The sequence below is a fragment of the Amblyraja radiata genome, chromosome 13, assembly GCF_010909765.2.
Source record: "Amblyraja radiata isolate CabotCenter1 chromosome 13, sAmbRad1.1.pri, whole genome shotgun sequence".
NCBI lineage: Eukaryota > Metazoa > Chordata > Chondrichthyes > Rajiformes > Rajidae > Amblyraja > Amblyraja radiata.
Window position 1 is genome coordinate 52,761,294 of NC_045968.1, and position 12,427 is coordinate 52,773,720.

The following is a 12,427-nucleotide window of genomic DNA, read 5'->3' on the forward strand; positions in this document are numbered from 1 at the left end:
TCAGCTCTAGTCGTTAGGTTCTGATTATATGTTATCAGCGAAATGTATGAATAACTAGATAATGCATCTTCTGCGGGTAGAAAAGCCAAAAAAATTCCGTCCATAGGGTCAATAGAGGAACAGGGGTTCCAAGTGCAATCAGTGATAGCTCATCTGAGGAGGTGTGGTCTGCCCAAGGACTAGAAGGGTATATTTCTGATACTTCTCTAGATTACAGGAATATGGTGTAGGCCGAATCGGGTTAGCATTTGGCTAATCGGATTATGGGTTTACTTACCCAGTTTACTTTGGATGACTGGGTTTCTCCAATTTAACTGATTCAGAGAATTGATCTTGTAGTTGCATACTCTGCCATATCTATACACATGAGGCACAGATTTGGCTGTTTTGATAACAAAGCTAGTGGTGAAAGCCTATGCTGCCCTACTCAGATTAAAGGGCATTGTCTCATCGAGTTTTAGGTAATATGCAAATTTGCAGCTGATAAAACTTATGGGTTATCGGTAGATACCTTTTGCGATATTACAAATGAGGCAACAGGAAATTTAACAGTGCCAATTTGCCTGTTCATTCACACCATGGTAGGCAGCTGAAGCAACTCTTATTTACTCAGTCACGAGTGACGGCTGGGGCAGCCTGTCTTCTCGGGCAGCTAGCTCTACACGATTGTATAAGAAGCTTGTGAACAACATATGTGAGTTAATTTTAAACGGTAATTTAAAAAAGTAACAGAGGTTTGTGTGGCTTCCAGTTTGAGCCTAGAGAAGCATTTATGTGATAGCACAATTGACATATCTTGTGCTGCTTTGTCATTTTCTGTAGTACCATAAGTGGGACAATAAATGATTGGTTATTCACCCACTGTTCACTAACGTTATGCAGGGTGTCTTTTATTTGACTACTCTAATAGCCTACACTCATTGTAGTGTGCGATGTATATCAGTAAATTATTATGCAAATATTCTTCCATTTTTCTTCCTAATGGGACCAGTTTTTAAGATGATTATGCTTTCAGCAACTGATAGCATAAAGAACACAGCCTTTACTCAATCTCTGGCATGGTCTCTACGTCATAACTGACATTAGGGTAGATTGTTATGGGAATGATCTCATAAGCAAATGAGCAGGATTGCATACATTTGAAGTTGACAACATACCCACCAGCGCAGAGATTGGGGATGTCATTAGGTATACAAGTGCACTCGGTTTGCTGGTACCTATGAAACGGAAGATAGTTCTTTGGTTATTCAATAGTCTCAAGATATTGCTAATGGCTCATTAGCAGCCAATATAATGTTTTTTTCCCTTTCATCATACAGCATGAGGTTTACATAGTGCAGGTTAATAAATTATAACATTTGGTTAAATATGTCTGGGTATTTGAAGATAGAATTCTGCACAGTGTTGCATGAGTTATTGTCTAAACTCAACAGTCTATTGGGACTACGGTCCGATTAAGAACAATGGGCATGTATGCAAGTTAAGCATCATGATATTAACAACTCATGTTTTTTCCTACCATTAATAGTTTATTTGTTTAAGTGTTCCCATACTGATTGGGTCACTGCATGACACCACAGAGCTTTGAAGTCTTCACGTAGTCACTCACATGATTTCGATATAAAATAGAAAGGTTAAACGAGAACTTACCGTTTGAGGTTTGATCTTTATTTCATGAGAAGTTAAAGTGAGGGATTACGTGCCCTCCACTCCCAACCCTACTTCTCACAAAGATCATTCGGTAGTTCTAATCTCGTTAATCTTCTTATAGTTTAGGTTAGCAACTATTCTGTGGTTTCATACAGCTGCTTTGAAGATTGACGCGCATGCGGGCTGGCGGGCTCTTCACGTAATCCCTCATCTAACTTCTCATAAAATAAAGATCAAACTTCAAACGATAAATTCTCGTTTAATCTTTCTCATTTATCCCTCATTGTTTCTGCTAGAATTGTCATCATTATTGAAATTAAACTGATTATTCTTGAATTACATTTAATCTTTTTGAGTTGGGTTGGTACATTTGCAATTTTCCACTCTTTAGGCATCAACGGAGAATCTATTTGTGTTTGAAAGATTATGATCAAGTACTCTACTGTTTCTTTTCTTACTTCCCACAGCAATCTAGGGTGCAAACCTTCTCATCCAGGCTATTTGTCCACGATGTACAGTTATCCTATTCTGTACCTCCTCTATCTGGTGCCTGCACCAATGCAAAAGTCAACCAAAATGTTGCTGCTACAAATGTTTCCAATGTACTGTTGGCAGCACCATCATAACCCTGCCATAAACTAGGTATGTTACAATACTTACCTTCAGCGGTGCTGCAATTCTGCCACTGGCCGTGTGCGCGATTTTGGTGTCTTTGAGGGGGGGGGGGGCGGGATTAAAACGTGGTTCTTTCCTACCTTGTCCTGGAATATATTTGGTTGGAGTGCAAGCTTTTGCTGAAGATTTGTTCCGACGGGCGTTCTGCGTATTTTTATTTTATTCGCCCGACAAGTTCAGCGCTGGAGTAATTTTAAATTCAGCTTCTAAAGCCATCAACGCCGACAACGGGGACGGAATTCAGTTACGGGACAGGTAAAAGAAAGCCGTTTATTTTATGTATAAAAGTGCTCATTAAGATGCCTTTAATTCACATTTTATGTTGCGAAACGGTGAATTAGGACCCATATGAACCGGCGGTATTTTTCCTGCCGATATGGGTATAAATTCACCGCAAACCGCAATGTTCCAAATGATCGCATTCCAGAAAAACCCACTCGCAAGATGATTTAAATGGCCATTAATTTACAGGTATTAAACATTATATTCCTTCCATTTGGCCTATAAATCCATGACAATGAGAAAAATTATGTTATATTGTGAATTCTTGTGTGAATGTTATTTGGACATTTAGGCTATTTAAAAATGTTAATCTATTCTTAAGAAATTGATAGATGTTTAGATCTAGTAATTGAATTTTGTAATTAGCTACAATTTGGTAACTAACTAATTATATGCTTTAATTTCAAATCCTCTAAGTAAAATTGTTTCATATTTGTTTCAGAATGCTACAATCTATAATAACTGAACATTTCTTTCAGTTTTCTTAATTTGTAAGAAAGTTATGGGCTTTTGACTGTCCTCGATCACAGCTTTTGTGTTAAGTCAATCGAAAAGCAATAGGGAACAAGATGCTAATTTCCGAGTATGAAAATGGCCATAAGTGTTTTAATACTGAAGATATGAAAGTGAATTAGGTGTCAAATTAATTTATTTTTATGCTTTATCTGATGGGATAAATTACAGACTTGATTTTTAAAATCTCAAAATTTTGTGACATTGCTACATAAACTGCTTACAGCAATGATCAGTAATGAAAAAGCAAATGCTGAAAAGAGAAGGTACACAAAATTGCTGGGGAAACTCAGCGGGTGCAGCAGCATCTATGGAGCGAAGGAAATAGGCGACGTTTCGGGCCGAAACCCTTCTTCAGACTGATGGGGGGTGGGGGGGGGGGGAAGGGAGGAAAAGGGGTGGAGGAGGAGGAGCCCGAGGGCGGGCGGATGGGAGGGTGGGAGGAGACAGCTAGAGGGTTAAGGAAGGGGAGGAGACAGCAAGGTCTAGCAAAATTGGGAGAATTCAATGTTAATGTCATCCGGACCGAAGGTCCCCAGACGGAATATGAGGTGCTGTTCCTCCAATTTCCACTGTTGCTCACTCTGGCAATGGAGGAGACCCAGGACAGAGAGGTCGGATTGGGAATGGGATGGGGAGTTGAAGTGCTGAGCCACCGGGAGTTCAGGTAGGTTATTGCAGACTGAGCGGAGGTGTTCGGCGAAACGATCGCCCAACCTACGCTTAGTCTCCCCGATGTAAATCAGCTGACATCTAGAGCAGCGGATGCAGTAGATGAGGTTGGAGGAGATACAGGTGAACCTTTGTCGCACCTGGAACTACTGCTTGGGTCCTTGAATGGAGTCGAGGGGGGAGGTGAAGGGACAGGTGTTGCATTTCTTGCGGTTGCAACGGAAAGTGCCAGGGGAGGGGGGGGTGCGGGAGGGAAGGGAAGAATTAACGAGGGAGTTGCAGAGGGAGTGGTCTTTGCGGAAGGCAGACATGGGGGGAGATGGGAAGATGTGGCGAGTGGTGGGGTCACGTTGGAGGTGGCGGAAATGGCGGAGGATTATGTGTTGTATTTGCCGGCTGGTGGGGTGAAAGGTGAGGACCAGAGGGACTCTGCCCTTGTTGCGAGTGCGGGGATGGGGAGAGAGAGCAGTGTTACGGGGTATGGATGAGACCCTGGTGTGAGCCTCATCTATGGTGGCGGAGGGGAATCCCCGTTCCCTGAAGAACGAGGACATTTCCGATGCCCTGGTATGGAATGTCTCATCCTGGGAACAGATGCGGCGTATGCGGAGGAATTGGGAGTAGGGGATGGAGTCTTTACAGGGGGCAGGGTGGGAAGACGTGTAGTCCAGATAGCCATGTGAGTCAGTGGGTTTGTAATGTATGTCGGTCAGGAGTCTGTCCCCTGCGATGGAGATGGTGAGGTCAAGGAATGGTAGGGAAGTGTCGGAAATCGTCCAGGTGTATTGGAGTGCCGGATGGAAGTTGGTGGTGAAGTGGATGAAGTCAGTCAGTTGTGTGTAGGTGCAGGAGGTGGCCCCAAAGCAGTCGTCAATGTAACGGAGGTAGAGGTCGGGGATGGGGCCCTGGTACATCTCGAACAAGGATTGTTCAACGTACCCGACAAAGAGGCAGGCGTAGCTGGGGCCCATGCGTGTGCCCATAGCTACGCCTTGTGTTTGGAGGAAATGGGAGGAGTGAAATGTAAAGTTGTTGAGGGTGAGGACCAACTCCGCTAAGCGGAGGAGAGTGTCAGTGGCTGGGTATAGGTTGCTCCTTTGGTCGATGAAGAACCGGAGGGCTCCGAGGCCATCCTGGTGGAGGATGGAGGTGTAGAGTGACCGGACATCCATGGTGAAGATGAGGGGGTGAGGGCCCAGAGAGTGGAATGCGTGGAGGCGGCGGAGAGTGTCTGAGGTGTCTAGAACATAGGTGGGGAGGGATTTGACCAAGGGGGATAGGATGGAGTCAAGGTATGTGGAGATGAGTTCGGTGGGGTACGAACAAGCAGAGACAATGGGTCTGCCGGGAGAGCCGGGTTTGTGGATTTTGGGGAGAAGGTAAAAATGGGCCGTGCGGGGCTGGGGAACGATGAGGTTGGAAGCTTGGTCGGGCAGGGCGTGGGAATTGATGAAGTCGGTGATGGTGCTAGAAATGGTGGCCTGGTGCTCGTCAGTGAGGTCATGGTCCAAGGGTAAGTAGGAGGAGGTGTCCGAGAGTTGGCGCGTGGCCTCAGCTTTGTAGAGATCGACGCGCCAGACTACCACGGCACCTCCCTTGTCGGCTGGTTTGATGACCCAATCTGGGTTTTTGCGGAGTGATTCAATGGCAATGCGTTCAGAGGGGGAAAGATTAGAGTGAGACAGGGGAGTGGAGAAGTTGAGGCAGTTGACGTCGTGGCGGCAGTTCTGGATAAAGTGTTCCAGAGCCGGGACTTTATGAGAGGGGTTTCACGAGGAGGGGGTGCGTTGGAGACGGGAAAAGGGGTCATCATTGGGGGGCGAGGACTCCTTCCCATGGAAGTGCGCTGTGAGGCGGAGACGACGGTAGAAGCGCTCCAAGACATGGTGGGCGCGGAACTCATTGAGATGGGGACGGAGGGGGACAAAGGTAAGACCTCTGCTGAGGACAGACCGTAGGGTGGGGGAGAGGGGGAGGTCGGGGGGGATGGTGAACACCCGGCAGGGGTGGGAGTTGGGGCCAGAGGAAGAGAGCCTGCCCACTTTGATGTCCATCCAATAACTCATGCCATCAGAAGGTCGTATCTCTCTCGCCAAATGTTTCTGATCAGAGACATTTGAAATGAAATAAATTAATCCAAAATGTTACGTTATATCATAAAAAACTAACAATTCAAAATATGGCATGTACTACTAAGTACTATTGATTAATTGATGTACTAATATACATAAAAAATAAAAAACAATTTAACTTTCTATTGTAAAAAGATTGCAGTTAAGCCTCAGGGATTGATATGCTAATGCAGCAATTAACACAATGAACTTGCATTCATCAATGAGTTAAGATGAGTGCGCCTTGCATCTACCCTGATAATCAAGTATCAACTCAGCTTACCTTTGTTAAAGTGGTGCTTTGAAGAAGGTAGCAAGGACAAAGAGGTCTATCATTGAGTTGAATGGCTCAATTTCACCACCATGGAGCATGGTGTTTATTTCCCGAGGGGCCCAGCTATCAGGCTGAGAATGTGGCAATTTATAGAAGAAGCGACTCAAGCAAACAGCTACTTGTCCTCAACTTATCAGTCACCTTATCTTCCCGTACCAGTATTGATAAAATGTGGTAATGTTGGAGATCCTCCAGAGGAGGTTCACCAAGATGTTGCCTGGTATGGAGCGTTTCAGTTATGAGGACAGACTGGAGAGACTAGGTCAATGTTTCTCAGGAGCCGAGGAGGTTAAGAAGGATCAGATTGAGGTATATATATAAAGAAGGGGGGGACAGATAGTAACTTCTTCTATAAACTGCCACATGCTCGGTCTGACAGCTGGGCCTCTTGGAATGCAAACACCTTGCTCCATGGTGGTGAAATTGAGCCATTTAATTCAATGGTAGTCTTCTTGTATTTGTGGGCAGCCACGGTGGTGCAGCGGTAGAGTTGCTGCCATACAGCGCTTGCAGCGCCGGAGACCCGGGTTCTGTCTGTATGGAGTTTGTACTCCCCATGACCGCGTGGGTTTCTCCGAGATCTTCGGTTTCCTCCCACACTCTAAAGATGTACAGATTTATAGGTTAATTGGCTTGGTGTATGCGTTAAAATTGTCCCTAGTGTGTAGGATAGTGTTAATATCGGCGATCGCTGGTCGGTGCGGACCTGTTGAGCCGATGGGCCTGTTTCCCCACTGCATCTCTAAACTAGACTAAAGATAGGAGTAGTTACCCATATCAGAGTTAGTTAAAATTAAAGGGAATAAATTTAGGACTAAGGGCAAGAGATTAAGAGGGATCCGAGGAGGACTTTTTATTCACATAAAGTGACAGTATTTTAGATGTGTCTAGTTCACTGCTAGTATTGTCCAGGTAATAGAAGGCTATTAACAGGAAGATGGGATTAATACAGAAGGGTGCCCACTGGTCAATGTGGATGTGGTGGACTGAATGGTCTGTTTCCACATCATACAGCTTTATGACTCTAGGAATGATCCTGGAGATGAAATCTTCTCAATGAAGACCTCCTCTAACAGGGTATTGGCAAGGCCATGGTACCAATTTGGATATATGCAAAATACTCCAAAACTTTAAATCAAATAGCCATGGTGTGCTGTGAGCACCAATAACAGCAAAAACATTTTCCAAAATATATAATTTGTGACCAGACAGGGTCAACCATTAACATATAAACAAGCGACCCACTCAAGTGAGGTGCGCTGATGAGCAGACCCAGATAGATCCCCCCAAAAAACAGTGACCTGATAAAATGAAAAGCTTAAGCTCATCAATATTGAATCAAGCAGAAGACAAAGCTAAGTGGTCACAGGAAATCAGATGAAAGGTACGCATTCCTCATGTCCATGCAAGGAAAATGAAACAACAATGTTGTGGAAGATATTGTCCACACACCCACAGTAACCAACCAGAACTCACGTTAATTCAGGCATATTGCAAGAAAGTCACCAGATCAGGTGTAGGGTTTAGAACATATTCAGTGATTATTATACTCTCTACAAAGTTTTATGTCAACTGTCCTCAACTGTTCTCAGGTTACACAAGTTAGAACATAAACATTTCCTTTGATCCAACTAAATATACATTGAAATGAATAAAAATAAACACAATATGCAAACTTTCTATTGTAAAAAGATTGGAATGTGATGCCTCGAGGAACGATATGTGAATGCAACAATTGGCTCAATCTGTGAGTTAAGATCGGTGTGGCGCTTGCATCCACCCTGCTGGCTATTGTTGGTGATAACAAAACCATTTAGAATAAAACAATGTAAAAATAAGCTACCCCAAGGGTAAACATGACAAAGGTGTTCCTGGCCACGTTTAACTCACAAATATTATTGTACATGCTTTCATTAACCAAGCTGAGTGACAGTAGTCAAGGAGAATGAAACAACACATGAAAGACATTGTCCGCACTTGTAATCAACCAGAGCTCACGTTAATTCAAGCATATGTAAGAAAGTCAACCAGATAATTTTAAACAGTAGGATGTGAACCTTATCCTGTGATTATTATACTCTCTGCGTCGTATTATTTTGAAGGTCCTGCATAGTTCCAAGGTTGCACATAACAGAACATCCAGAAGGCAGTGGAGGCCAATTCACAGTGGAGGCCAGTTAGATATAGCTCTTAGGGCTAATGGAATCAAGGGATATGGGGAGAAAGCAGGAACTGGCTACTGATTTTGGAAGATCAGCCATGATAATATTGAATGGCGGTGCCTGCTCAATGGGCCGAATGGCCTACTCCTGCATTTAATTTCTATGGTTCTAACACACAGAAATGTATTTGATCCAACTGACATTCAAAGGTTGTTTGTACTCACCAGGTACATTTAAGTTGGGGTCACATTTCTTGCAGTGACCAAATGCATTTTTAAAGCTTTCACCTCCATATGCATTCGTACTAAGGTCAATTGCCTTAGAAAGAGCCCTATGTTCATAGAACATGGTATAGTAAAGCACAGTTCTGAACTTTGATCCAACTGGCCTTTTGACGACTCCTACTTGTCAGATGTGGACTTACCAATAACAGCAACTCCCAGTGTACCCTCCAAGTTCCTACCTAATAACTAGGTCCTGCCTTCTTCCTATTCAAACCTATCTTATAGTTATGAAGTTGTGATCACTATCCCCAAAGTGCTTTCACCAAAACACCAGTCACTTGTCCAGGCTCATTCCCAAACACAAGGTCCAGTATGTTCTCTTCTTGGGTTGGACTACTCCCACATTGTTTCAAGAAACCGTCTTGTATACCATTCTGCCTTTGGCTAAGCAGTCTCAGCCTTTGGCCCTGTGCAAGTCCCACTCGATATTGGGGAAATTAAAGTCACCTACCAAGACAACTTTATTGCTTTGGCATCTCTTAATAAAGGTCTACATATCTGTTCCTCCATCTTCCACTTGCTATCGGGGACTTATAGTACAGTTTGATTAGAGTGCTTGCGTATTTGTTATTTCTAAGCTCTACTCATTTTGCCTTAGTGGGTGCACCCTTTAATATGTCCTCTCAGAATGCAACAGTAACAATCTCCCCGATTAGTAAATCAACTCCCCCAATTCTTTCGGGTCCCTCTTGATCACATCTGAAACAATGGCCACAACGTCATAACCCCATGCACTTATCTAGGCTCCAAGTTCATTTGCTTTCTCCACAATACTGCTTGCATTGAAATAAACACACTTCAGCTCATCAATTTCTTCACCTATCCCAGCCTGCCCTTCCTTTGAGACTTATGGGCCTGTCCCACTTAGGCGATTTTTCAGGAGCCAGCGACTGCCAAGTTGCCGGCAGTCGCCTGAAAAACCGGCAACTGGAACAGCGACTGTCAGAGTGGAATACACACACACACACACACACACACATTGCTTCCTTCACCAGCCCATATGTAGGCAGGGACAGGGAAAGTGGGGCGGGGGGGGGGGGCGCTGTCTGAGTGAAATTCACATGGTGCAATGCCAAGGTTATACAGACACACACCATGATGAGAGAGGGGAGAAGGGAGGGGGGGGGGGTGGAGAGAGGGGGGAGAAGGAGTGGAAACAACTTTTAAGAAGCCAGAGATACACAGCTGTGCAGCTCGGCAGACATTTAACATTGCTGGTCAGTTTTCCTTGTTTCTGAAAATTACTGCTTACGTTTATTTTTCCCAAGGAGCCAATGAAATTCACCGGTCAGTACAGGATATAACCTACAAGAACCTTTGAGAACCTTCGACCTCCTGGAGACCCACTAGGACCTCCTGGTGACTCACCTACGGCATGAGAGTTCTCGCTACCCTCCATGGCGGCTTTATTCCGGTCACAGTTCTTCCACCAGGCATTAATGTAGCTGCTATCCCAAAGGATGCTACATCGATAGCAACATCACCTTCACCTCTAACTTTGGAAAGGATCAAATTGGTGATAAATGTCATTCCTGTTCCTCCTGGTGAATCAATGAAAAACATTGAAGGAAGATTCCTTTTTCAGCAGTTGCACACCTGGTCAAACCTGCTGAGTGCCCCCCACCCCCCCTGGACTGTCTCCCTCGGATGGTCATGACACACAGCTTATTTATTTATTTTACTTTTCTTTTTCATCGGTTGGAGCTGCATACTAAATCTTGTTGCACTGACGTGCAATGACAATAAAATATATTATTATATTATTATTTTTATTATTACACTGCTGTCTGCTCTGCATTCAGCAGAGGCTCATTCTCCTCAATAAATTGTTGTTGTTCAGTTCTATTGTATTGCAATAACTGCAGTAATTCTGGATTGTCACCATCAAGGTGCATCCTTGCATTTCCTGGTCGTGACAAATGAAAGCATTCCATTGTTTTGTTGTGATTCTTAAGCTTGTCTTGAATATACAACAGAACCTGATTATGATTCCTCACATCAATTATGATATTAGGATCACTGATCGTACTCATCTTCCGTTCCCTTTCAAGGTAATCTTCAGATATTCAATTCTTGAAGCAATCCCATAATTGTCGAGGATTTTTGATCTCAGTATTCGTCAGCAAAACACCAAACAAATCTCTCATTGCACTGGGGAGTCTTGTCCTCTCAGCATCTACCATTATTTGTTGCCAATGGTCGTCAGTCTGCAACAAATCTCTTTCTCTGCAGACGTCTTTGAAGGAAGGATGAAGTTCTCCATCATGTGTCTTCAATGAATTGAAGGATACTGGCCCTTTTACGTGATGGAGCAGCAGTCTCAAGTAGTATAGGTCACCACATATCAGAGACACGATATACACTCGTCCCAGAACGTTGGCTTCAAAAATACCTGGATGATCTTCTGCTCTCTTCCCAACCTTCCTTCTTTGCCATCTCCTATTGTTGCATGTGTAAAATCGGGGAACATCAGCGTAGTACAGTGTTGTTGCAGGGAGCGACCCCTCACCACCATTTTCTTCAATAGACTGGTCATAGATGTAGCAACGAACCCCCTGCCTCCCACTTCTTTGGGGGAAATCTTGGTCTTTCAGCCATTCTGGGCAGCTTCAGTTGCCAGTTTAGAGTACTTGGTCTTTTTCCTCTCATAAGCTTCTTCAACACCATCTTCCCATGGTGCTGTCAATTCCACAATGTATGCCAACTTGGCTGTTGTGGACCACAGGACCATGTCTGGCCAGATAATTGTAGCCACAATGTCTGGGGTAAACACAAGCTTTTTTTCAAGTCCACGTCCATTTTCCTATCCCATGCAAGCTGCAGAATGTTTGCATCTTTTGATATTATCTGGTGCTCTGGAGATTGGCCTGCTGGTACAAATCTTGTGAAGTGGACATTTCCTTTGATGCTTTTGTGGTCATTTTGTGGGAAGCATTTGTGGTCATTCGGCTCTGTTCAAGGATTGATACTAGCTGTCTGAGAACTTAGTTATGCTGCCAAGTGAAATGCCCTTGGGTGAGACTCATAGTGCATCCTGTTAAAATGTGCCTTAGTGATGCAGGTGCTTGGCAAAGGGAGCAAGCAGGGTCTTCTCCGAACCACTGCTTCATGTTCTTGGGTGAGAGTAGGACATCATGTAGTCTGATGACAAAACTTAGCCGAGATCCCTCTATTTGCCAGATGACACGCCAGCTGAGTTTTCTCTTTTCCAGGCTCTCCCAGTTAGTCCATTGGTCCTGCTTGACCTTGAGAGGGCCTTGGCATATTCCTCTGCCTTCTCCTGTTTTCTCACATCCTCCATCACAAGCCTTCTCCTGCACTGATGTTGCCTTGTGCCATTGAGAAGCTTTTGGGATGAGCCCGAGTCCGTCTCTTCCATGTTGGACTTGGCCAACCACATCCTTGAAATGAAGAGCAGTCTAAGCACACTGAACTTGTGTGCTGATCATTCTTTCCAGCTTTTCCACTTTGGGAATTTCATACACATTTAAAAGCCACCTGAGTCTTGGTAGTATGCCCAACTGTAAGCACCACAGCTTGAGTTTTGCAGGTAGCAAGGTCTTGTTGATGCAAGCTATGTGCGTGATGGTATCCTTTTAGTGTTGGTCAAACTGCTCAGTGTCCTTGAGCTTTGCATCGTACCATCAGCCCAAACTCTTCATTGGCATTTCTGAAACAGTTGGAACAGGTATTCTATCAATTTGAAATCAAAACCCTCCTTCCAGAGAAAATACCAATTCAATG